The 27,828-nt window shown below is 39.5% G+C and overlaps 1 long non-coding RNA gene across 1 annotated transcript; it reads left to right on the forward strand.

Moving 5' to 3' along the window:
* Positions 1-27,781, forward strand: LOC148133505 (uncharacterized). The gene is made up of 4 exons (XR_015746919.1): positions 1-101; positions 7,081-7,132; positions 7,636-7,686; positions 27,711-27,781. It is a non-coding gene; the product is annotated as an uncharacterized LOC148133505 (long non-coding RNA).
* The last annotated feature ends 47 nt before the right edge of the window (positions 27,782-27,828 follow it).

The following is a 27,828-nucleotide window of genomic DNA, read 5'->3' on the forward strand; positions in this document are numbered from 1 at the left end:
AGATACAACAAAAGTCAGTGGCTTCTAAAATCCCTCTCAAGTCTCTCCTATTGTTAGGTGTTGGGAGCTGACATATAGCCTCTTTGCGTTCGTGATCTAAGGTACGTTTTCCCTGTTCTATGTCATAGCCCAAATATCAGACCTTTTCTAAAACCAACTGTGCCTTTTTCTTAGAGGCCTTATATCCCAGGTCTTGCAAGAGAATAGCAATAAGCCCATCACTACATAAAGGCAGATAAAAAAAGATGTAAGACTTAAATCCAGAAGTTCATATACACTAGAACAAATTGGCAGATTCCTCATTAACTGGTCTTCATTATAAGTGCTTCTCGTATCTGCAGTAAAATTAGTGTTATCATAGCCTTGTCTTTTTCTATGCTAGACTCTGAATTCTGGTTAAATTTCTAGGGAGGCGTTTATTCCCATGTTCTGTGTGAAGCTCTGGCATCATAGTAAGGCATAAGCAAGCCACAGGCTTTTAAACTTTGTCTTAGAAATCCCAAAGGTTAAGTTCATAAATATAGCAGGGAAGAAAATCAACTGGACATATGCTCTTTCCTCAGGCATTAGGGACTAGATGAATGAAGTCCCTTTTTGGTTGTTTTATTACGTTGCTTGGTGACCATTTTATATTTTCTATTTGTTTGTTATACGGTGTGTTTTTTTAATTGATGACTTATTTTTTATGATATACAGTACATTGTTCAGAGTCACACTGTTAGAGTTGGGTAACATTGTAAATTATATAAATAAATATGCAAACCTATTTTTATAGCCCTGTAAATTCTTGAAGAAGTTGGGGCCAAATTTTCTGTCTTTACTAAAGCATAATGGAATGCAAATCACCATTCCATTCATTACAAATTTGGCTTAGAAAATTTAGTGGCACAGATTCATCATTACCTCTTACCTGCAATCCACAAGTGGGTAGTGGCATATTGATAGAGAATTCAGAATTTACTCTGTGTCCCTTCTTTATCTATCACTCTGATCATTCTTTGTCTAAGAGATTACTAATTTCAAAATACTTTCTTCCGACTTTTTTCTCCAGGCATAAATGCATAGAGCCAATGTTCCCTGACTCTCTTCCTGGTACAATATAGTTGGTTAGGTACTAGGTTTTACACAATCCTGCAATATATTACCTTAAAATTACACTCCTTTCTTGGACGGTTATAAAATCTGTTTCACTAATCATTGTTCAGGTCAGATTCCCACTCGCAGGAGCAATCATCTATACACACATAGCAAACACTTTGATATCTACCATGTCTAGTTTGGACAAAAGGTAGGTAGGTGGGACAAAATAAACATTTTCAAGTAGCTGAAGGGCTAATTTAGAAGACAAGGCAGAATTGTTCAGGGTTATTCTAGATGACATGGCTTTAAAAACAACAACAGCTTAAATGACAAAAAAGTAGATTTTGGTTGAACAATTATTTATTTATTTATTTATTTATTTATTTATTTATTTATTTATTTATGTCAATTGCTTACAAGATAATAGGTATAAGTAAAAACATAGTTATGAATACATGGATACATATAAGAAAAATAAAAAATAAAAGAAACAATAGGACAGGGACGGTAGGCACGTTGGTGCGCTTATGCACACCCCCTACAGACCTCTTAGGAAAGGGGTGAGGTCAATAGTAGACAGTCTAAGGTTAAAGTTTTTGGGGTTTGGGGAAGAAACCACAGAGTCAGGTAGAGTATTCCAGACATTGACCACTCTGTTGCTGAAGTCGTATTTCCTGCAATCAAGTTTGGTGTGATTAACCTTGAGTTTGTATTTATTGCTTGCTCTTATGTTGTTATGGTTAAAGCTGAAGTATTCATTGACAGGTAGGACAGAAAAAATTCAGAGAAACAGACTGCCTCAGGAAGTGGTAGACTCACTCACTGGACACAGAATGAAACTATTTGTCATAGCCAACTCACTGTGGGACAACTCTCCATGGCCAATTTTCTGCAGAACAATTTATCAATTCAATTTAATTATTTAAAATATATTTAAAAAGTGTTTTAATTTGTATCCTTCAGACTTCATTTTGTCCATCCTTTTGCATCCTTTCTTTTATGATTCTATTCCAACATTTCTTTGATATCAGTGCAACTCTTGTCCTGCACAGAGTTTTCCTGTAGCGAGTTAGCTGTGGCAAGTTGTCCCATGGTGAGGTGGCAATTGTCATAGACCCCACTGGAAAGGTTGAAACAGAGGCTGGATGATAGATTTTTGCACTTGGCAGAGAGTTGGGCTAAGCTACCTCCAATATCATTCTAAATTCATATATTCTATGATTCTATCAATGTCTGATCAAGTTTTTGTAACCTACATTTACAGGGAATCCTCAACTTACAATCACAATTCAGCCTAAAATTTCTGTTGTTAAGCAGGAGAATTGATAAGTGAACTTTGCCCCCATTTTAGAACCTTTCTTGTCCCAGTGAATCATTGCAGTTATTAAATTAGTAACATGGTTGTGAAGTGAATCTGGCTTCCTCATTGACTTTGCTTATCAGCAATAGCAATAACAGATAAGAGATTAACAGAGTTGGAAGGGACCTTGTAGGTCATCTAGTCCAACTCCCTGCTCAACCAGGAGACCATACACCATTTCTGACAGATGGCAGTCCAGTTTCTTCTTGAAAGTCTCCAGTGATGAAGCTCCCACAACTTCTGAAGGCAACCTGTTCCATTGGTTGATTGTTCTGTCAGAAAATTTCTCCTTATTTCTAGATTGAGTCTCCCCTTGATCAGTTTCCATCCATTATTCCATCCATCATACTTATATACTGCTTCACAGTGCTTTACAGCCCTCTCTAAGTGGTTTACAGAGTCAGCATATTGCCCCCAACAATCTGGGTTCTCATTTTACTGACCTCGAAAGGATGGAAGGCTGAGTCAACCTTGAGCCATTGAGACTATGAATTAGCCTGCAATTCTGCATTCTAACCACTGCATTATTGCAACTCTAGAAGGTCACAAAAGATGATCACATGACCTGGGATACTGCAAATCATCATAAATAGGAGTCGGTCAGAATTTTGATCACATGACCATGGAGATGTTGCAATGGTCATAAGTGTGAAAAATGGTCATTAGTCACTTTTTCAGTGCCGTTGCAAATTTGAACAGTCACTAAATGAACTGTTGTAAGTTGAGGACTACCTGAATGTGTGCCATGATATTCCAATGTTTCAAAGTCTAGTTGCAAATCTGATTGTAAGTTTGGGAAAGTATTAATTGTATATTCAATCCATCATCATCAAGAACAACACCTAAAAATAGGTAAAAGTATTTCTGCTTTGAACTCATAATATTGGCCTACCTTACATTTTGAAGGAACAAATTATTGTGAACTTCATTAGCTATTGCTCTTGCATTTGTGATTGTAGCTCCTGTCTATATATGACTTAACTTGCCGCTAATTCAATAGACATCAACCAATAATAGACAGTTATCCTTTTCTCTAAATTTTGCAAGATAGATTTATACAAAAAAATTGCATGTGAATATTCGCCTATTAGAGAAAGTATGTATGTATGTATGTATGTATGTATGTATGTATGTATGTATGTATGTATGTATATTCTTTATTGTCATTGTACATATATACACAGTATACATACAACGAAATTCACATAACACCCAGAGACCAGACTCAACAGGCACACACACAACAATCCCCAAACACCTCCCCACCCGTCAAAATTCTCACCTCCTAAAAACACATAAGCATCCATACAACAGACCAAGTAATACTGTCTAACAGCTCACTGATGGTGGTATTTACGTTCATTGTTAAGTGCAATTATAGCTCTGGGATAAAAACTATTCAGAAAACATGTGGTTCGAGTTTTAATTGTTCTGTATCTTCTGCCAGAAGGCAACAGTTCATAGAGATTGTAAGCAGGATGGGAAGAGTCTCTGAGAATGTTGTGCAACTTCCTCAAACAGCGAGATGCAAAGATGTCATCCAGGGCTGGTAGCTGGAGCCCAGTGATATTCTGGGCAGTTTTAATGATTCTCTGTAAAGCTACAGCTTTTTGTCCGCTACAGAGCTGCTCCCATACCATGCAAGAATGCAGTATGCCAGGGCACTGTCCCATGGTGCTGCGGTAGTAGGACAGAAATGGATACTGAGATAGATTTTTCTTCCTGAGCATTATATATAATGTATTTATTTAAAACATTTGTATAGCTGCCCTTCTTAAAATTAATTCTGGCTATTTTATAAAGTAATGCTGTATATACAATTATAAAGTCAGCAACAATAAAAGTAGAAAAAAGAAAAACCTGGTGCCATCACTGCACTTCCCAGATGCAATCCACATTCTCGTCTCATCCTGACATCACCCTTGTATCCTATATGGAAATCATGTACCAAGTAAGTGTATGAGGCATAATTTCATATACAAATAGATGCACAGTTTAATGCATTCATACATTAATGCAGAAATCCAACAGAATAGTCACACAGATCCAAAACTGATAGGTTTGTTCATTCCAATCTGTCTTATTATCATAATAACAAATGGCAATATATTATTTTTAAAATTCAGTTCCAGCACATGTCTATACCGCAAAAGAAGATACAGTCAAGAATTGCCTGACTGCTTAATTGGTTTTTCTTCTCTATGAGTTCACCTGGACTACTGCCAACTCAATCAAAAATTGAGGATTTTTTTTTCCTTTTTGGCACCATCAATATCAGTATTACCCTTAAAGTACAGAAAGTGCTGTAGAATATTACATTTTGTAGCCCTTGGTTTGGAAAGCTTTGCTGGTAGGCAAATCTTGTCCCTGTCAATGAGATGACTTTATTCAACTAAAAATAGAACTTTTGAGTTATATTATATACAAAGTTGGGTATCAACTCTGACTTGTTAAAAATGAATTCAGGCAGAAATGTCCGCTGCCTCCATTTCTGGAGATCTCGCTGGCCTCTAAGCTCTGATCCAAAACCTGTATTTTAATGCATTCATACATTACAATCTGACATTTAAAGCAGTATCTTTAAAATTTTCCACTGGTGGGCAATTAAATAAACATTCAGAAAATGATGGAACCACTAACCACATTAGCCAGAGACATGAGAAATTCCATTTGTCATTGATTCCAGACAGCTCATCTGTCTGGAATCCACACTGTATATCGGACATTAATACAATTGAGAAGTATTTCACGAGAAGAGTACTACACTCCTCTGCTCTCAACAGAATACCCTATATCATCAGGCTTGAAATTTTGGGCTTGGACAACCTTGAACTACGCCACCTATGGTTGGACTTAAGCGTAGTACACAAAATTATCTGCTACAATGTCCTACCAGTCAATGACTACTTCAGATTCAACCACAACAATACAAGAGCACACAACAGATACAAACTCAATGTAAACAGCTCCAAACTTAATTGCTGAAAGTACGATTTCAGCAACAGAGTGGTCAATGTCTGGAATGCACTACCTGACTCTGTTGTTACATCCTCAAACCTCCACTCTTTCACCCTCAAACTATCCACTATTGACCTCACCCCATTCCTAAGAGGTAAGGGGTGTGCATAAGTGCACCATTGTGCCTCCCATCCCTGTCCTATTGTCCCCATTTAATCATACCTATTTTCTGTATTCTTATTCATGTTTATACTTATACCTATTATCTTGTAAGCGATTGACAAATCAAATTAATAAAATCAAATAAATAAATTTCATCTGATGTGTTCAAACAAGCTAGTTAGCTGTCAGGGGTGCTTTCATCTGGATTTCTGTAGTGAGTAGGGAGTTGGATTCAGCCACCTAAATGAGCACCTGCAACTCCATGGTTGTTGTTATGAACTAATAAAAACTATTTAATAAAACTTGTCAACCTCATGATAAGCAGGCTTGTAATCCTGCACCTTTGATTGGCCCATGGATAGCGAACAGGGATTGGTCCTTACGGAGCAGCCTGATTGGCTATTAGTTGAACATCTCCCATTGGGCAAAAGTTAAGCATTTGGACATAATTCATTGGTTAACGGGTCTGCAGCCAGCTCTATAAAAGAGCTGCTGCTGCCCAGGGTTTTCTCGCTCTGTTTCTAATCCTTAATAAAGAGTTGAAGTTCACTAGTTCTCTGACTCGTCTCCGTTCCTTGCACCCATGCTCAGAATATAACAGTTGTCTCTTTCTGAACTACAGATTCTCCACTATTAGATGTATCAGATAGAAGTGTTGGGAGTTACAGCACAGTAACAGCTTAGCCTTGGAGTCATGTTTCTCAACCTCAGCAATTTTAAGAGGTGTGGATTTCCACTTCCAGAATGGCTGGGGGCTTCTGGGAGTTGAAGTCCATACCTATCAAAGTTGCTGAGATTGAGAAACATTAGCTTAGAGTGCAATTAATTCCCCTGATCTCAATGGCATCCATGCTGCAGGTGGGTGGAGACCAAAAAAATTAAGATGACAGTCACACCATCTGAAGCCCTTGCCCTCTTTTTAAAAATATGTGTCATCTTTGCATACACATATACGTTTCACTCATGCAGTTACAACCATTATCTTTGGTGTTTTTTTTGGGGGAGGGGGTACTCTTTTTTCCCCTTCCCGTGATTTCACTATCTCCCCTGCTTTACATTATAGTTCAGGGATGGACAATTAATTTTCCCAAGAAGCCACATGAGAAACTGGGTCCAACATATTACTTTGAAGGTATGTAGACATGCATGCACATACATACATACATTAAAAAAGTAGACACCTTCAAAATAAAAGCAATGCAGTTGTATTGCATGCATGGTGTACACTTATTTACATTTGATTTCTGATTTCTGTTTGTCCTCACGTAGATCAGACATTATCTTTTCTATATGGCCCAACTCCGTCCCATCATGATCTTGCTTCCTTCTCTCTGTTCCCAGGATCTATTAAATATTCTATTACATTTGGCAACTTTCAGAGTTTTTTGGATTATAATTTCAACAGTCCCCTTGCCATTGGCTATACCAATGAAAAATGATGGGATTTGAAGGCCAAAATATCTTGAAGTCATTTGCTTTCTTATGTCTGCATTAAAACCACTCATATTTTCATTTCTCAGTAAAAGCGTTCATGTTGGGAAAAAAGAGCCTCTTGTCAGCCAACACTATGTGGTAAGTTACAAGCATTTACAGAAAAAAATATTACTGTGTCCAAAGTGCATCTTTTTCACTTACAATAAAAAGTGAGATGCTAATATTTTAGAGCCTCATTTTTGCAATTTAAACAAGGAGGCCATAAAAATTATGAATTAGCGTCATCCAATTCAGTATGCAGCTAAATCTTTCCCCAACCAGATAGCATTTCCATATTTTCATCCTGTGAAATGCAAGGAACCAATCAACACAATAAAGACATTGCCACAAAATATTCTCCCTTGGGCCCATTTTATGACATGCAAGGGTTTTTTTTCTTTTGCACACACCTTGAAATTTGTATGAGTAAACAATAGTACAGAATAATCCAAGAAAATATACTGCCAAAGCATTATACCCATCATTATAAAGCTAGTTAAGTTGGTTATATAGAAGAATCCAAAAAAGCCAGAAATAATGAGGGTACCAAATATCTCCTGATGAATAATTCACTCCACCTGTTCTCAACAAATCTCTTCCAGCTCCCTCTACTGCAACAATGTGGAAGGAGTACAAATTGGTGCTGTTCAGCGGTGAGTTTTATCTTTTACTTAGCTCATTTGTTTTCAGTAATCACTGTTGAGCAGTTAGGTTGTTTTCCAAAAGGAAACCCTAGCTGAAACCACAATAATGGAACTTTAATTCCTGCCCTATATGAAGCCTCTGGTCACCTTTCCATCCAAGTCAGCATCAAAGATGGCCACACTGCCAAATTCTTTTAGCAAAATTCTTTTACTTCAGAATAAAGGTCAAGATCTTCAAAATTATATATTAGCATTCTCCAACTGATGTCTTTCAGTGGATTTGCCAAAAACGCCAACCCAGTCCTAGGCTGCATTAACAGAGGGATAGAATCAAGATCACATGCAGTGTTAATACCACTCTAAAATGCCTTGGTAAGGCCACACTTGGAATATTACATCCAGCTTTGGCTGCCACAATGTAAAAAAGATGTTGAGACTCTACAAAGAGTGCAGAGAAGAGCAACAAAGATGATTAGGGGATTGGAGGCCAAAACATATAAAGAACGGTTGTTGGAATTGAATATGTCTAGTTTAATGAAAAGAAGGACAAGGGGTGACATGATAGCAGTCTTTCAATATCACAGGGCTTGTCACAAAGAAGAGGGAGTCAAGCTATTCTCCAAAGTACCTGAGGGCAGGATAAGAAGCAATGGGTGGAAACTAATCAAGGAGAGAAGCAACCTAAAACTAAGGAGAAATTTCCTGACAGTAAGAACAGTTAATTAGTGGAACAACTTGCCTCCAGAAGTTGTGAATGCTCCAACACTGGAAGTTTTTAAGGAGAAATTGAACAACCATTTCTCTGAAAAGGTATAGGGTTTCTTGCTTAAGCGAGGGGTTGGACTAGAAGACCTCCAAGGCCCCTTCCAACTGTGTTATTCTGCTCTGATTTGGATGAAAGGTTCTAGCTTTTCAAATCACTCCATTGGCTGGGAATTCTTAGAGCTGTGATCTACTACAAAAGCTATAATTCTTTAGAGGATATTTTATCAATGTAATTATTTCCCAGTTAACACTTGACCCAGCCAAGTGTTTCATAATGTTGACTCCAAATGGCCATCATGGTTGAAATTATGGGTATTGTCCACATATCAGAAGGATATCAGATTGGGAAAGGATTTTATAATGTTAAAAAAAAACCCAGTCTATAAAAAAAAAAAACAGCAATGTCACATACAAATCTCCTTCACATTGGAATCTGGGTTTCAGGATCCTACAAGGGAATATTATTGCTAGCATTACAAATTGCAGGCATTTGTGCTCTGCTTATTTTTGTTTGTTACTGTCCATGACTAAACTTCTACACCACAGTTCATTCATTCATTCATTCACTAAGGGCAGCGTTTGAAAAGGGTAGCTTTACATAACATTTTCTTCGAGTTGTACTCTATCATAGCCTTCTCCATTCTGGTGATCTCAAGTTTGCTAGAGTTAATTTCCCATGCTCCCCACCTAAAATGACTGTTGTCTAAGAATTCTAGGACTCATACCATTCAGAGTCTAATTGGAATGGGCAATGAGCCCTGTAAATAAGTAAACAAATGTACCTGGATGGTACCAATTTAGGGAGCACTCACTGGGCTATGATGTATTTACAAGCAGCTGTTCCTCCAGATGACTTTTTAAAATCCTTTCTTTTTCAAAGCGATATGGTTCTGCTGGTTGGTAAAGAGGCCAGTACAAAACATGCATCATGATGTCAGGCTACAAACTGTATTATTTCTTGCGCAAGCAGTGGTGGTATTCTACTGACTTGGCCCAGTTCAACTGAACCGGTAGCTCCAAGGATCATCTGTGAGCGAAACAGTTCGCGCCAACGATCAGCTGCTGGGCCCTCTTGCCTGCCCCAGTTCTATTCTGACTTTTATTTCCTGGTTTTGAAGCTCAGCTGCTTTGCACGGCACAGTGGATTGCAGCACTTCAGCTGTTGAAGACACAGGGAAAGTGCAGGATTGCAGGAGAAGGTCAGTAGCAAATCCTCTGCGTGCACGCACAGTACACATTTGGCGTGTGCATGTGTGAAGCGCACATGCGTATGCAATTCATGCCCACCAAGCCACATCCACAGAACCGGTGGTAAAAAAATTTGAATCCCACCACCGCTTGCAAGCAATACTGCAACACAGGTATAAAGAGCAGAGCTTGTGCCATGACATTATGACACATACTTTGGCCTTGGGTGTCTGTGTTCAGGCTTGGACATCCATGCCATCATGGCAACAACTAGGGTAGCTTAAAGATTTAACATATTGACACTTAGATCTCTAGGACAGGTTACTGGGAGCAGTTTAAAGTTGTCCTTAACTGTTTCAGTGCTGAAGCAGTGTTTTCCCAAAAAGGCATTAAGAGTTGTTAACCTAATTTTACGTAGCTTTTTCTCTGATAATATTACACTACTAACTAGAGCATACAAAACATTTGCTAGACCAATACTCGAATACAGCTCATCAGTTTGGAACCCACATTACGTATCTGATATTAACACAGTTGAGAAAGTCCAGAAATATTTCACAAGAAGAGTTTTCCACTCCTCTACTCGTTGCAGAATACCTTATGCCACCAGACTCGAAATTCTAGACCTAGAAAACCTAGAACTATGCCGCCTTTGGTCCGATCTAAGTATAGTATATAAAATCATACATTGCAATGTCCTACCTGTCAATGAATACTTCAGCTTCAACTATAACAACACAAGAGCAAACAATAGATACAAAAAGTAAACTCAAAACTTGATTGCACCAAGCAACAGAGTGGTCAATGTCTGGAATACTCTACCTGACTCTGTGGTTTCTTCCCCAAACCCCAAAAACTTTAACCTTAGACTGTCTACTATTGACCTCACCCCTTTCCTAAGAGGTCTGTAGGGGGCGTGCATAAGCGCACCAACGTGCCTACCATCCCTGTCCTATTGTTTCTTTTATTTTTTATTTTTCTTATATGTATCCATGTATTCATAACTATGTTTTTACTTATACCTATTATCTTGTAAGCAATTGACAAAAATAAATAAATAAAAATAAAAAATAAAAAAACAACTGCTAACAGGTTACGCAGGGTCTTGTCCACTCTGTAAAATAGCAAAGAAACAGTCATCTCATGCATCCCCCTGCCCAATGCCTGTCCAGTTGTTGAGTTGTGATAAGATTTCCTCCAGATCTGCCCCCAGAGACAGGGCAGGTAAAGTCCTCCTTCCCTCACCTCTCCTTTGTTTGCCATCTCTCTCAATTTCAGAGCTGATACCCAGACTAGGAGAAGTTATGGCTATACTGATTGGTGAATGGCTGATAGCAATAAAAGCAATGAAAAGGTACATGGATGACACCATTCTCTATGTGGGAAACGATACCATCCTCTGGTTACAAACCAGAATAGAAGGAAATGGGATTAACAATAGAGCAGGGATAGGCAATCCTTTATGATGTGTGGACTTCAACTCCCAGAATTTCTGAGCCAGCAGGAATTCTCAAACATGAGCTCCACAGATTGTAATGAGGCCACAGTTGCCCACCTCTGTAATAGGGGCACAAAATCTAGGTTGATATAATTTCGGCAGTCACACAAATGGGAGCCATGGAGAATTCTTAGCGTGCTTTGCGAACCTAGCTAGTTTCATTAGTTTATGATTCAGTATCCCATGGGTGTCAAACTCCATTTCATTGAGGGTCGAATCAGGGTTGTGTTTGACCTCGGGGGGGTGTGTGGACAGGGTGGGCATGACTAGGGTTGGCATGGCCAGCTCAACATCACTCGTCGAGGCTCTGTTTTTGGCCGCAACGGCCTCCTGCAGCCCCTGCCAGCAAAAATGGAGCTCAGGGGGCTATGCAGGACTTCCCTGAGCTATATTTTTGCTGGCAGAGGCACCACGGGCAGGTCATTTTCTGTTTCCAGTTGGCCCCGCAGGCCAGATCTAAGTACCCCGAGAGCCAGATTTGGCCCTCAGGCCCCTGCAGTATACTATACTGACTCAAATTATGGATATTTAATTACTAAATGGTGTGAATTTTAAGAGCCCAGCCTGAATCCAAAAATTGTAATCACACACACACACACAGGGATGGAGGGAAGGAGAGAGGGAGAGAGAGAAAGGGAGAGAGAGAATAATCTTTCTTCTGACTAGAGAAAAGATGCCTCTGTCTTTATTATATCTAGATAAAATATAAAGAAATTTCACAAATGAAGTATTAAAAGATATTGTATAGAAAAATGTATACATGGAGGGGGTTATACATTTGCAGGAAATATACAGTACATGCCAAATTAATTTAAGTCCTATTTAATATTTTTTGGAGTTCTTTTTTTAAAACGAGTCTTGAAGAAATAAGAACACACAAGAAAAATCTACAAATACAGAGACCAAGTTTTCCACTGATTCATAAATCCCCATTCCTGCACTTGATTGGATACCAGAGTCCCCAGTCATGAATATTAGAAGCAACTTAATTTGGATGATTGAATATGATTGCAGAGCTTGGCTTTTCTCAGGGTGGAATATGAGAGACACAGCCCAGCGCAGAAGAAATTCTGATGCAAAGGAATTCAACTGGACGTCAGAGAATAAATATGTCTAGTAGCTATGGCAACTCACACAGAGGTTATCCATTTCTCTTCTTGCCCTATTCATGTTTTTCAGCAGCTGCCATCAAAGGATCATTATTAAGGCTGCCAGATCTGGGCTGCAAAATTCCTGATGATAGCAGAATTTTTGAAGTCTGTTTGGTGCCGTCTTCTGTTCATCTGGATTTTTGCAGCCTATATTTGGCAGTCTTAATTACTGTCAATGAATCTTTTCCAGTTATTGCTAATACAGCTTGAGAAACAATTCCATTACAAGGTGTTCAAATTATTTGTCAAGACTCAGAATGAATTGGACTTCAAGCCAGGCAATTACAACAAGAACTTTTAAATATGAATCTGCATAGTGTCCATAGCTCAATTGGGACACCTGCTTTGCATGCAGGGATCCCAGATTCTAGTTGGGATCAGCTCATAGCCTTTTTAGTTTAAATGAAAATAAAAAAATTGTTGACCTACCACCAGCTTGATAAACAATAAGGGACACTGGGATTTGTAGTATAGAATTGCCCTGGAGATTACAGATTTCCCACTCTGCCTTAAAATTAGACATATTTAGATATTTATATTTAGTATTATCCAAATCCAGGTGAAGCATTTAATCTGTGGCTAATTCCCATTTCTGGCCTGGAGACTGCAAGATAAATCTGTAATCGAAAACTCACTCTAGCACGAAGTATCAATGTCAAGAAACATATAAAATAACTGTAATCTTTCAACATTTTTAGGGAAATTACATAGTGCCAGAAAAATTGATAGCTGAGGGAAATCATATTGATACTTTGCAGTTAGGTCACTTTGAGATCACCTTTGCAAATGAAACAAAGTTGGATCAATATTTATTTTTTACTTCTTCAAAGCTGGCAGCACAATGGCTCAATGGTTAAAACAGGCAGCCCAGGTTTAATACCCAAGCATCATGTAATAGGGTGAGCTCCCATCCTCCCATCCTGCCAACCTAGCAGTTTGAAAGCATGCAAATAGATAAATATGTCAGAGTATATTCATGAACTGAAATAGAGCTTAGTAACAAGTTCAACCGATGAGAGCTGAATTGAGGGCTGAAACTTAAAGGGAGAATCTGGGCGGGGTTTATCTCTGTTATGTGCTCAGCTCTAAAGTGAAATTTGCTTGCTTGCCTGCTGAACTAAAGTGAAACTGATGTCTGTTTCTGGGCTCCTGAGTTGCTGTTCTGCTCTGAACTTGTAACATGTCTGCTTCTGTTTGAGTTTGCTCCATGTTGGAGAAATCTACAACTGGTACTGTAAAATTTACTTTATATGTTTATAAAAAAGTTAAAAGAAGCCTCAGTCATCTGTGTTTACTTTTCTGGCGCTGAATTTACACTGCAATATTCTGAACAAAATAGGTAACCACTTTGGTGGGAAGGTAACAGCACTCCATCATGCTATGCTGGCCACATGACTGTGGAAATGTCTTCTGGCAGCGGTGGCTCAATGGCTTTGAAACTGAGCATTACCCCGTATAGTTGGCAACAACTAGTAGAGTAAAGTCTGCAGAGAGTCCATTACCTTATTTTTTACTTCATCAAAGCCATTGATATTTGGCTGAGCCCATGAAACTCTACAGAATCTGTAGCACCACAGAATGAGGGAAAGGAAGGCCTCTTTCATTTTCTAATATCAGGTCATCCAAAATGCTTGACTGCAGATTGCTATGAAATAATGGCAGACAGAAGACTCTCAGATAGGTGACAACACAGAGAAAGGGAAAACTTACTGATGCTGTTCTACTGAAATGAAAACTTTCTGCATTTAATTAAAGAGAGGGGGAAATTCAATTGCAAAAGTTGTGAAAGAAAATAAGAGAGGGTGAGAAGTACCAATAAAGGAGAATATTTGTAGCTCAGGGTTGCAATGAGGAGGTCCTTGGTGCTCTCTGAGCTTGCTTGTTTTCTGGCTGACATTTCATTATGTCTAGACTCTAGACCAGAGGTCTCCAAACTAGGCAACTTTAAGACTTACGGAATTCAACTCCCAGAATTCCTCAGCCAGCTGAAGAATTCTGGGAGTTGAAGTCCACAAGTCTTAAAATTGCCAAGTTTGGGGACCCCTGCTTAGACAAACACTGATGATGTTACCTAGTTAGGGTAATGAAACATCTGCAAGAAAACTAGCAAGCTCAGAGAGTACCAAGGACCTCTTGAGGTGAGAAGTATTACACTATGATTGTCCAAGAGAGAAAAACGTAACCATGCTAGTTGCTTATAGATTTTTATACATTTCAGAGACAGATTACTTAATGCTGATCATCTACTGGGGCCAAGCACAGTTGTTTGGACACAGTATCATACATCAGCATTTCAAACAAATAAAACACTTTACTGTAAAGATTGCCTTGATAACATTGTTCACACAACATCTTAAACCATTGGTGGGTTTACTGCAATACCCTGAACTATAAACTATCCAGTCCAGGGGTGGGATTCAAATTGGTTTACCACTGGTTTGGTGGGCGTGGCTTGGTAGTGTGCTTTGTGAATGCACACGTGCTTTGCGTGTGTGCAGAGGTGTTCATACTGACCTTCTCCTGTACTCCTGCACTCTCCCCTTCAATAGCTGACGTGTGGCAATCTGCTGTGCTGCACGATGCAGCCAAGCATCAAAAGCAGGAAATAAAGGTCAGTATGGAGCCGGGGTGGGCAGGTGGGCCCAGCAGCTGATCGTCAGAGCGAACCGGTTCGCCAGTTCTGCTGAACTGAGACGAACCGGTAGAATCCCACCCCTGACTCAGTCCCTTTCTAGCTTAATCCAGCATCTTGTGAGTGTAGAGAAATTACTGTGAGACATTTCTGGTTTAGTTTGTATTTCCACACACCTGGTCAGTCTCTCTATCCGGATTAGAGCAAGCATACATGCTATTCAGTTCAAAATATTAGCTTGATGTTTGTTCTTAAATACTGGCAACTTCAGAATACTAGAATAAAGGGCAGACAAAAACAGGGATAGAGAAAAAGAGGTGAGTAAGAATTTAGATTATTCTTATTTCTCTAGATCTACCAACACAGAGAAATTTTCTGAGCCAGTGGAAACAATACTGTGGGCAATTAGCAGGAAGTTTCAAATGACAGATTGCTTTGGTTATTCCAGCTTTAACTCTTCTATCTACAGAGTATTAGTTAGAATAGGGACTTCAAGCAGGATTCTACCTCTGTTCTGCACCATAAAACAGTATTTCTCAAACTTTGGCAACTTGAAGAGGTGTGGACGTCAATTCCCAGAATTCCCCAGCCAGCATGGTGAGGATGAGATCCTCAGCCTTATCACTGAAAATGACCATTTCAGTTTCTTCCTTCACCTAAAATGATCTAAATGCCCACTTTTTTTATTAGCATTGTTAGTTTATTTGGTGGTATGATATCCTTTAAATTAGATTTGGATAATCAAGGAAAGCTTACTTTTAATTAGATAAAAATCCAGGAATGAAGGTCTGTCTCCTATCTATTATAAAACAATTCTGCTGCTTTTAAAAGGATTGTCCTTTTTGTTGGAGTAGAGTTTGGGAGTTAATTCCATCTTCAGTTACCATTGTTAAAAGACTGCTAATTAATGGCAGCTAGGATTATTCAAAATTTTCATTCCATTCATAGGGCAGTTTAAAAAGAAATGTGCAAATGAGTTTATTTGCCATCAAAACCAAGCAAATGTTGTTTGAATGAACATGTCATTTTGTTTAGTTCCTTAGAGTTACTTTGTTGATAAGAAACCATCAGTCCGGTACTTACCAAATTTTTCGGTGCATAAGACACACTTCCCCCCCTCCCCAAAAAGGTGGGTGGAAATGTCTGAGCATCTTATACAGTGAATGTTGCCAAAGCCCCACCCACCCACTGGCCCCCGCCCTTCAGCCTCTGCCTCCCAGCTGTTCGCCTCCTTGCAATGGTGATGGCGATCCCTGCAGCCTGAAACAGCTGATCATCAGAGGCCGATCCAACTGACAATCAGCTCTTTGTTGGGGTCAAAATATGAAACATCTAAAAGTCATGATGGACATGGAAGAATCCTCAGGATCTTTTTAGTTCTAGAAACAGTCCTGTATCAAATATTAAAATGGTATATTTCAGTGCATATGATTCCTATTTTGGTTTGTGTCTTATCTTGTGCTTTCCATTATATGCTATCTTCTTTCGAGGTTAAAAACAAAACAAAACAGAAAACAAGAAAAAAGAAATAGAGTAAGATCCGTTCTGGTTTGGTAACCAGGCCAGAGGTTTATTCATCTGAGTTTCGGACTCATGCTGGAGCCCATCTCCAAAGAACTTCTCTCTGCTACAGGGGTGTCAAACTCATGTCATCACGGCGGCATCTTGTGACACATCGGGACTTCCCCCCCTTCATTAAACCAGGTGGGGGCGGGGCCAGAACGTGACACATCCAGCCCACAGGCCATGAGTTTGACACTCCTGCTCTACTGGATATGTGCTTTGGGTTATTCCATGAGTCGTATTTATGTAGTGCCTTCCTATTGTTTAATTGGTGTGTTGATGGCTGGTGATTGGCTGTTGTTTGCTTGTGCTGCCAAGCCCTCAGCTCCTAAGTACCTGATAAGCTGGTGGTAAATCAGCGCTCCTGTTCACTGAGAAGGGGCCCATTTCCCAGGCTTCAATCATTTCTCTGGCTGTTTTTGTACCTGCATGGCTAACAATCTTAATAGCTGTGAAACTGAATGTATGTCCTTGTTCAGTGCAATGTGAGGCTACCAACAAGTTCGGGTTTCCTCGTCTGACCGCTCGCTTGTGTTCTTACAACCTGGTGGTTAAACTTCCTCCCCATCTGTTCTACACAATCACAGGAGCAATCCATGCAACATTATCCCAGGACACACATATTTTTGCCTTTATTCATGGAAAAAACAAAAGGAATTAAAGGCATGGGAAAAGAGAAAGCTAATAGAGTTAAATCTAATTTATACTGGTATCATTCACTAAATATCACCTTATCTTTCTAGGAAGAGAAAACCTTAGTTTAGTTTCTTCACTGTGTAATGTTTGTATTCCCCAAAAAGTAATATTTTCAGTCAGCAATAAGAAAACAGAATTTAGACAGAATTTCAGTGGAAATCAAATGAAGTTGTGTTAAGCATTAAGTGCTAAGTATTTTGTTCACACAATATGCTAAACTCTACATAAGGTTGACAATGCACAGTTGTTATTCTCACATAACAAAGTGTGTCTAAACATACTACGCTTGCCACAAGTAACATATTAAGTTCATCAGTGGTACAGACACAAATAAAACCTCTTCTCCATTACCTCTAAATGGGTCATGTACAAGGAAATCAAGATAATACACTTAGTCCTCATTTAATAACATTCATTTAGACACTGTTCGATATTATGATAGCAGTAAAAGGATGATTTACAATTATGATCTATGACTGGTCCTCGCACTTATGCCTGTCGTAGCATCCCTCCTGTCATGTGACCATGATTTAAGTGCTTAGCAACCTTTGTGCAGGTACAACAGTTGCAGCATCCTGTGGTTCCATGACTGCCATTTGTGACCTTCTCAGGCGGTTTCCAATAAGGAATCAATGGGAGAAGTCCACAAGAGGTCACAAGTCATGGTCACATGATCTCATTTAATGATTGTAGGTGATTTATGGCAAAAAAGATTATGGCAAAAAAAGGTCATAAAATCAGGGGTGATGCAGTGGTGGGATGGTGCCGATGTAACAACCGGTTCGCTAATCGTGCATGCACAGCTTTCGAAATTACTTACCTTCGAGATTACTTCAGGGAAGGAACACAGCTGAGGTGCAGCAATCCGCAATCAGTTGAGCAGATATAGGCAGGTGGGCGGGCCTACATGATCATTGGAGAGAACCGGTTCAGAGCCAGATGATCATTGGAGCTAGGGGTTCACCTGAACCGGTCCGAACCGGGAGAATCCCACCCCTGGTCACATGGTGCCTCATCTAATGACCACACTGCTTAACAATGAATAGTCTAGTCCCTAGTATGTTCATAAGTTGATACCTGTAGTATGCAATTGGTATTCATGTTGGGAAATTCTAGAATAGGAAAATTGTCAAAACCCAAGAGAGCCACCACAACAACACAGGTCCTTAGGCCTGACCATTCAATGTTTTAGAAGGCAATGTAGGGAACAAAGTGCCCTATATGTACAAAAAGTGTAAAGACTAATTATATAAGGCAACAGCATAAAATTAAACTAATAGGAAATTGACACGTGTTATGCATGTTTATAACTAGCATAGCCATCGCAATACTGCTATTGATTTTATTTATTTGAATTTATTAAGCATATTTCTATACATAGCAAACAGAAGACTCTCAGAGGCTTACACAGAAAAAGTACAACTCAAAACATCCCTGATAAAAAGATTAAACACAATAAACAATACAAGGTGCAATAATACTGGGAGATAGACCATACAACCAATTGCTGCTGAATAAAAATATTTTTTATTTATTTATTTATTTATTTATTATTTTATTTGGTTTGTCAATTGCTTACAAGATAATAGGTAAAAGTAAAAACATAGTTATGAATACATGGATACATATAAGAAAAATAAAAGAAACAATAGGACAAGGACGGTAGGCACGTTGGTGCGCTTATGCACGCCCCCTACAGACCTCTTAGGAAAGGGTGAGGTCAATAGTACAAAGTCTAAGGTTAAAGTTTTTGGGGTTTGGGAAAGAAACCACAGAGTCAGGTAGAGTATTCCAGACATTGACCACTCTGTTGCTGAAGTCGTATTTCCTGCAATCAAGTTTGGTGCGATTAACCTTGAGTTTGTATCTATTGTTTGCTCTTGTATTGTTATGGTTGAAGCTGAAGTATTCATTGACAGATAGGACATTGCAATGTATGATTTTATATACTAGGTTTTCTAGGTCTAGAATTTCAAGTCTGGTGGCATAAGGTATTCTGCAATGAGTAGAGGAGTGGAGAACACTTCTTGTGAAATATTTTTGGACTTTCTCAACTGTGTTAATATCAGATACGTAATGTGGGTTCCAGACTGATGAGCTGTATTCGAGTATTGGTCTAGCAAATGTTTTGTATACTCTAGTTATTAGTGTAATAAATTACCCACGTTTACCCAGTGCCTTTTTAGTCTAGTGTCACCTGTTGTGTAAACACATCTTTTAATGTTATGAAAATTCTGTAGTTCCCTGACAATGTCTTTCTGATCCTCAAAGTTTGAATAGGAAAGGAATCCAACTAGAAAAGGAGAAGATCTCCATCTAGTGGTAGAGACACAAAATATCTCCCATTAGCTTGTTGCAAATAAAAATACTTTTTTATGGCACATTATATTATGCACTCAATTCTTTGATTTAATGCTCCTTTGAGATCCATACCCTTTTTCTTTCTTTCTTTCTTGTTTGCAATTATACAGAAATAACATGCACCTAGCAGATTGGAATAAGGGACAGTTCCTCATTATACAGTCATTCCTTTGGCCTCTTGAGGAAGATATGTGGCAAATGTGTGGAGGAGGGAAAGGAAAAGGGCTCGAGTAAAGAAACTAAGTAGGGAGGAACAGGTATCATGTCAATAGGCAGAGCTTCCCTAGCATATTTTTCCCCTTTTTTCGCAGTAGCAATAACACTTAGACTTACATACTGCTTCACAGTGCTTTACAGCCCTTTTTAAGCGGTTTATAGAGTAAACCTATTGCCCCCAACAATCTGGGTCCACATTTTACTGACCTCAGAAGGATGGAAGGCTGAGTCAACTTTGAGCAGTTCAGGATCGAAGGAATCAAACTCCCGGAAGTGTGAGCAGAGTTTAGCCTGCAATACTGCATTCTAACCACTGCGCCATCATGACTCTTATAGCAACAGCACCTAGACTTACTGTATATACCACTTCATAGTGCTTTCTCTCTAAGTGATTTATAAATATCAGCATAGTGCCCCCAACAATCTGGGTCCTCATTTTATCAACCTTGGAAGGCTGAGTCAACCTTGAGCCAGTGAGGTTTGAAATTACTGGGAGTGAGCTGAATTAGCCTGCAATACTGCATTCTAACCTCTTTGTCTTCAAGATAGGCTGGATAGGTCTCTGCAGCGTCCTCACATATTGCATTACGGTGTGGTATGCTGGCTTGACAGCCATGGATAGAAAGACATTACAGAGGCTGGTGAGCACAGCACAAAACATCGTGCGCTGTTCCCTGATACTACTAGATGACCTCGCTAGGGCTCGCTGCCTTAGAAGATTGAGGAAAATTCTCAGGGATGACTCACATCCCGGTCAGCACTTCTTCACTCTCCTACCATCGGGTAGGAGATGGAAAAGCATAGCCAGCCGCACCCACAGGCTGAAGAACAGTTTCTACTCGTGGGCTGTCAGACGTCTGAATGGAAAATAACTTCATGTCAACATAGTATGATAGACTTGCGGGGCTGGCACGTTGTGCAATAAGGTCACATAGTGTAATAAGATTGGGACTGGGTTAGGGACTTCTCTCCTCATTGTGAGTTGTGTTGTGGGGGGGTGCTCGAAGGGAGGCTCAGCCAATCTCATTGTACACATGTTGTACTCTGACAAAAAAGGTAATAACAGCAAAGTTTCAGAAGTGGATTGCCATTGTCTCTGAGATTAAATTTAGCCCAAGATCATCCAGCTAGTTTTGTGCCTAAGGCACAAGAACTCACAGTTTCACAGTTTCTACCTTGGTACTTTAGCCATTATACCAAACTGATTCTCTTCTAGCATTTAGGAGGTAATTTTTTTTGAATGTTTCTTTATTATTTTAACTAAGTTTTAAAGCAGTTGAAATAAACTCATGAAGAAAGAGAATAATTTTACCAGGGGCTACCATCCATGTTACTTTAATGAAACTTACACCTTCTGACATCTATTGTCAGCAAATTCCTTAAGTTAATGCTGTACTTTCTCTAAGGAAATAGCCATACAAGTATCCAGGGCAGCACAAAGTGATGCCTACAATATATTCCAAAATGTCTGTCACTGAAAAAGAGAGTGAGCTCTGATTTTTCGGTAAATTGGGCTTATTATTTGTGATGTGAACCAATCACATACAAATTGCGATTGCACTGATAAGGACCTCTTGCCTGAAATCTCAGAGATAAGATCAAAGCAAAGAACTTTGTAAAGTTCTGATTATTAAAAGATTTAAATCTATTAACATTGATTTAATTTTAAAATGTCTGAATACTGGTGCCTTGCTCTGTGCGTTTGTGGGTGGGGGAGCATATTCTTAAGAGGGATGAGTGAAGAACATTAGGAGTGCATGCCAAGGCAACATATATTCACAGCAGAATCACCTAAGATGTGAAGATCATTCCAGGTATCCAGATAAAACAAGCAGTCATCTATATTGGGCAGCAGAGATGGAGAAAGATGATGGGGACAGATGATCACTTAATGCAGGGGTGTGAAACTCAAGGCCAGGGACCGGATCTGGCCTGCAGAGTGCTTAGATCTGGCCCATAGGGCTGCCCTGGAAACAGTGAAGGAACGGCCCGCGGTGCAGTGGTGGGATTCAATTTTTTTTACTACCGGTTCTGTGGGTGTGGCTGGTGGGCGTGGCAGGGGAAGGATACTGTAAAATCTCCAGGCAAAGGTGGTATTTACCAGTTCTCCAAACTACTCAAAATTTCCGCTACCAGTTCTCCAGAACTGCTCAGAACCTGCTAAATACCACCTCTGCCCTGGTGCCTTTGCCACTGAAAATGAAGCTCGGGAGGACCACACGTGGCCCTCCCAGGCTCCTTTTTTGGCTGTGATGGCCTCCTGCAGCCCTCTGCCAGAAAAAAATGGAGCTCAGGGAGGCCATATTTTCACTGGCAGAAGGCTGCAGGAGGTCATTGTGGCCGAAAATGGAGCCCGGGAGCCCATTTTCACTGTCAGAGCCATTGGGCCACCACAGGTGCCTCTGACATGAGTGACCTCAAGCTGGCCATACCCACCATGACCATGACCACCCTGCCCCCCGGAGGTCAAACACAAACCCGATGCAGCCTTCAATGAAATCGAGTTTGACACCCCTGACTTAATGACAAGGCATTCATACTGTGTGGAAGAAGGTGATGACAAGTCACTTCTCTATTTTTACAAAGAAAATGTGTCGGTAGAAAATATGATTGATTATATACACCATTAACTGGTGGTCCCCTGAGTTATGATGGCACCCAATGTGTTACTGAAGAAGAACTGAGGGTCTGTGAGAGTTCTAATAGAGGAGAATATTTGTAGCTCCAGGTTGAAATGAGAAGTTTTTTAGCACTCTTTGAGCCTGATTGTTTTCTTGCAGAATACCCAACTTTTTGGAATAGAATGCAGTCAGTAAACCAGAAGTATGTGTTTTGTACACTCTCCTTAATTTCACATAACTAAATAATGCTTAGGATCATACAATGCAGATTAGAGCCCTACATGAAAACGGAGATGCCAGATGTACAAGCGGGCTTCAGAAAAGGCTGAGGAATGTGAGGCATTATCCTTGATGGACATTCAATAACCGAGAAAGCCAAAAGAATACTTTCTGATGTGTTGATCATATCAAGCTGTGGAATATGCTCAGAAAAATAGGAATCCCAGAACATCTCATTGTCCTCATGAGAAACTGATATACAGGTCAAGAAGCATGGTGAAACAGAGAGGTTCCAGGTTGTCCAAGCAGTGCAATAAGGCAATGGATGCAGGGCTGCTAGACAATGGCTTTCTTTTCCAGTGAAGTGATCAGTGTAAGATAAAAGTAGATGGCATGCAAAGCAATGGGACAGTTCCAGAGGCCTGTATGAAACCTGAGTGCTTTTGATTATTTTTTAAACAACTCTGTTTGGTTCCAAAGGTGTTTTTTCAAAAGGCCACTGGGTTTTCTTTTTGTTGGAAGATGTTTCACTTCTTGGATAAGAAGTGAAACATCTTCAAGCAAAAACAAAGAAAATCCAGCGGTCTCTTGAAAAAGCACCTTTGGGACAACCATGACCTGAATGTCTGAGAATGTCTACACACAACTCCATTTGGAAATAGTCAATGCCATTTTCATTGCACACAATCAATCAATAATTAGCTGACAAAGATAAAATATAAAAGAAGAGTTCTCTCTGGAGAATTTGGGAAAAGGTCTTATTTTGCACTCCAGCTTTCCCAATATGGTGCTCTGGACTACAAAGTGAGATTCAATGGACTACAAACTACAAACATATTTCTACAATATGGTGCATTGGATTACAAGGAGATATTCAACCTGGAAATAAGGAGAAATTTTCTGATTGTGAGAGCAATCAACCAATGGAACAGCTTGCCTTCTGAAGTTGTGGGAGCTTCATCAATGGAAGCTTTCAAGAAGAGACTGGGCTGCAATCTGTCAGAAATGGCATAGGATCTCCTGCTTGCGCGGGGGTTGGACTAGATGACCTACAAGGTCCCTTCCAACTCTGTTAATCTGTTAAATATCTAAAGGCAGCAAGTTAACAAGAGCCCATGCCATTTCTGAATCTAAATGTCTTTGAGAGTGAAAGTTCGTTCTCCAAGCTTGAGGGTTGGTTTCCAAACATTTCATTACCAGGCTAGGTAAAATGTTACTTAGACTGGTAACCCACAAGTTTGCAGAATGAACCTTCACTCTCATCCTACACCCAAGCTACAGATATTGTCCACTATTGCTAAAAGTCTTTGCCCAGCACTGTGATTTGAGCATTACTACTTAAATGTTTTACTCCAATAGAATAGGGATTCAAATAGAGAAAATACTGTACATTTAACAAACATGTTTGAATATTCTACTAAAGGGAATTTAAATGAACAGACTGTGATTAGTCTGTCATAAGAGCTAGAGGCATGGCTGACATTCCCTACAGTATAATTTAATCTTGTTCTCGGCGACTAATTATATGAACAAACATATCTTCCATTAACTCTGCCTGATAAACTGCTTTGGGTGGATACCATCTGTAAGACAGAAGGCAAAATCCTGCTTATTTTTTCTCTTTTGCAAAGGAAAACTGTTTATGTATGCATACTGTATATGTATAAGTATGTGGCACAGTGTCTTTTTGATAGTCTGTTATTCTATTTATCCCCCCCAAAGTCCAAGGGGAAAAATAGAACAATGGTAAAACTGTAATAGAGCCAGAAAAATTATCTGTGCAATTGCAATAGTTAAACCACAATTTTTAGATGCATTCAGGAACTAACCATTTATGAAGGTTGAAATAATATGACTTAAACTCAGTTACAGCTAATGACCGGAAAATAAGTATAACTGGTTCCTTTCATTGACCAAGCAATAAGGCCAAGGCTCTACTGCAGAGGGGGACATATTTTGAACTTGGCTGATCAAAAGCCTGGAACATGTTGTTTTTACCAGTCCATTAATGTTTAGGACTTCGACAATAAACTTGTCTAATTAGGCTTAAAACAAAGCTATCCAAGCATATACATAGATGTCTCCAGTTCACAAAGGGGTTAGAAAATTTTACATAGCTGAGCACAATTGCTTAAGAAATCCCACATCTGAATGCCAGTTTTAACCTCTGTGTGAACCTATACTTTCACATCTCTGTTCAAGTATCCTTTTTGCAGTTTCACTGTATCTGATATGCCCTATTTTCCAGGAAGGAAGGCAGCCTTGAATTTAAGATAACCTTCACTGCAAATAAGGAAGATCAAATTAAAAATGTATGTATGTATATATGTACAGTATGTGTATATATGTTATCTATATGTATGTGTATATCTATATAGCTCCATATATCTATAGCATATGTATGTATGTATGTATGTATGTGTATACACACACACACACACACACACTGATATCTGTAATGGTAGCTTAATATTGATGATGTCAGCAGAGGCTGACGAAAGCTTAGTAAGTACAGTAAATATAATTTTACGTTCCAGAGATCACCAGATGTCTGTTTCTTCTTATAAATATATATTAAAAAAATAGTCCTGGAGATTTTACATCCCAATACATGTGGACAAAGAACTGATTTATACATGTTTGTGCATAGATTCATGTTTATATATGCAATGCTCAGAGACCACAATAAAAAAAAAAGCAGGATAAAATACAGGAACCAGAATTTATCAACCAGAATTAGGAGCAGTAATTCTGTTGCTAAGAGCTGCAGTAGCTAAGTGAAAAATCATGCGATTAGGCTGAACTTGTCATTTCTGCTTCTGTCATTAAGCAAATCACTGTGGTCATTAAGTGAGACATCACAGGATCATGGTTTGTGATTTAATTTCTGACTTCTCCATTAATTTTGCTTGCTGGCTGTGAAGTTCACAATTGGTGATCGTGTGACTGCAGAAAACTGTGGTAGTCATAAATGCGGACCAGTTGCGAAGACCCTGAATGGTAATCACATGATTGTGGAATACTGCAAAAGTGGTAAATGCAAGAATTGCATCACGAATGTGTTCTTTTCCCCCCCCACCTGTTGTAATTTTGAATGGTTGCTAAATAAGGCAGTTGGTAAGCAAGGACTATCTGTAAATAAATAAATAAATGATTGCGCATACACAGATTTATTTGGGATGGTATAAGACTCCTGCTTTGAGCAAGGGGTTGGACTAGAAGACCTTCAAAGTCCCTTCAAGCCCTATGATTCCATGAAATCACACACAATCAGGCAAACATAAAAAAGAGAAAGACTATGGGCATCTCATTTAGCAATCATAAACAGTATATATTTACTCTGTAATAGGTCTCATTGACTTCACTAACTCTTACTCCTCAGTAAGCACATTAAGGAATTTGAGTCCTGATCTCTGTGTATACTACCTGCATTCTCCTATCTTTTCCCTCCCTGTGTACTGGGGAAATTGTTTTTGTCCATTTGAAGTCTTCATTGATTTGAGAATCTTGATTTTCCCCCCAAGTCCTTATTTGCATGGACAGCTACCATAGGTACCAGCCAGAGGTGGTATTCAGCAAGTTCTGAGCAGTTCTGGAGAACCGGTAGCAGAAATTTTGAGTAGTTCGGAGAACCGGCAAATCCCACCTCTGACTGGCCCTGCCCCCATCTATTGGCTTGGAATCGGATCAGATTTTACTTCCAACACGATCCCAGGACATTGCAACCATCATAAATATGAATCAGTTGCCAAGGATATGAATATTGATCACATGACCATCAATATAGAGGTGGTATTCAGCAGGTTCTGATTAATTCTGGAGAACCAGTAGTGGAAATTTTGAGTAGTTCAGAGAACTGGCAAATACCACCTTTGACTGGCCCCGCCCCCATCTCTTCTCTGCCTCCCGAGTCCCAGCTGATGAGCTGGGTCTTCTTTTGTTGCCCTGCATAGGAGAACGGAGCTGGAACGCAGGTTAGTGGGGTGGAGAGGGAATAGGATTTTGCAGTAACCTTCCCCTGCCATACCCACCAAGCCACGCCCACCGTCAGCTATGCCCACCAAGTCACGCCCACAGAACCGGTAGTGAATTTTTTTGAATCTGACCATGAAGATGCTGCAATGGTTGTGTGAAAAATAGTCATAAGTCTAAATGAACTGTTATAAGTGGAGGACTATCTATATGCTAAATGAGAAGCATGAGCCAAGCAGATTGAAGAAATAACAAAGATCCCAGATAGAAAGCAGATACAAGTTTCTTAGGACACACTTCCTGAAGTTAAAAATGTAGAAGTCCAGGAAATAGGGACAGTATCACACTGGATATTAGCAGCCCTAGTAACTCTGCAAATAATGTATCTATATGTATTACTGAAATGTTATAAGAATGTTTATACACAGATACAATGACCCATAGGGGAGGATATTGGTAGCTCAGGTTGAAACAAGAGGTCCTTGGTGCTTTCTGGGCTTGGTTCTTTTCTTGCAGACGTTTCATTACTCAAATGAAATTACCTAGTTTGGGTAATAGCAATACTATTTAGACTGATCTCAAAGGTACTTTTTTGATGAATGAGCTGAAGAAGCTTCTTGGATGAGATGCAAAACATCTTTAAAGAAAAACCAGAAAAACCAGTTACCTCTTGAAAAAAAGCACCTTTGGGACAACCATGACCTGGGTGATTGAGAATCTCCATAGACATTTAGATTTATATACCACTTCACAGGGCTTTACAGCCCTCTCTAAGCCGTTCAGAGTCAGCATATTGCCCCCCAACAATCTGGGTCCTCAATGAAATAAAACGATTGCAACAAAACAACCAAGTTCAGAGAGCTGCCAAGGACCCTTCACAGATACAATTATTTCGTTGCAATATTGAGAATATGATCTTTTCGTCAAAGGTTAATCGCGCGGCTCAATCATTGCAAATGAAATAAATAGTGAACTAACGAAGAACTAACAAATTATACATAGGTTTCAGCTAACTGGATATAACATTGGTGAAAATAATGTTATAACAGAAAATATAACACTGGTCCGGATTACAGCTCGCTGTTACTCCGGCAGCTGCTCATTTGGTCCTTGCGACAAGGCACTGTCTTCTTCTTCTTCTTTTTTTAAAGGTTCGTTGCCGACGTCATCCTAAAGGGACCACCCTTCGCCTGACAGTCTTTGCCAGCCTCCAAAATGTCCCACCAAGCCACGAGCAGCAGCGGCGGCGACTCTTGATGACGTCCGCCA

This window comes from Notechis scutatus, chromosome 1, assembly GCF_049901735.1.
Source record: "Notechis scutatus isolate UNSWTSFEM ecotype Mainland chromosome 1, rNotScu1.2, whole genome shotgun sequence".
Lineage (NCBI taxonomy): Eukaryota > Metazoa > Chordata > Lepidosauria > Squamata > Elapidae > Notechis > Notechis scutatus.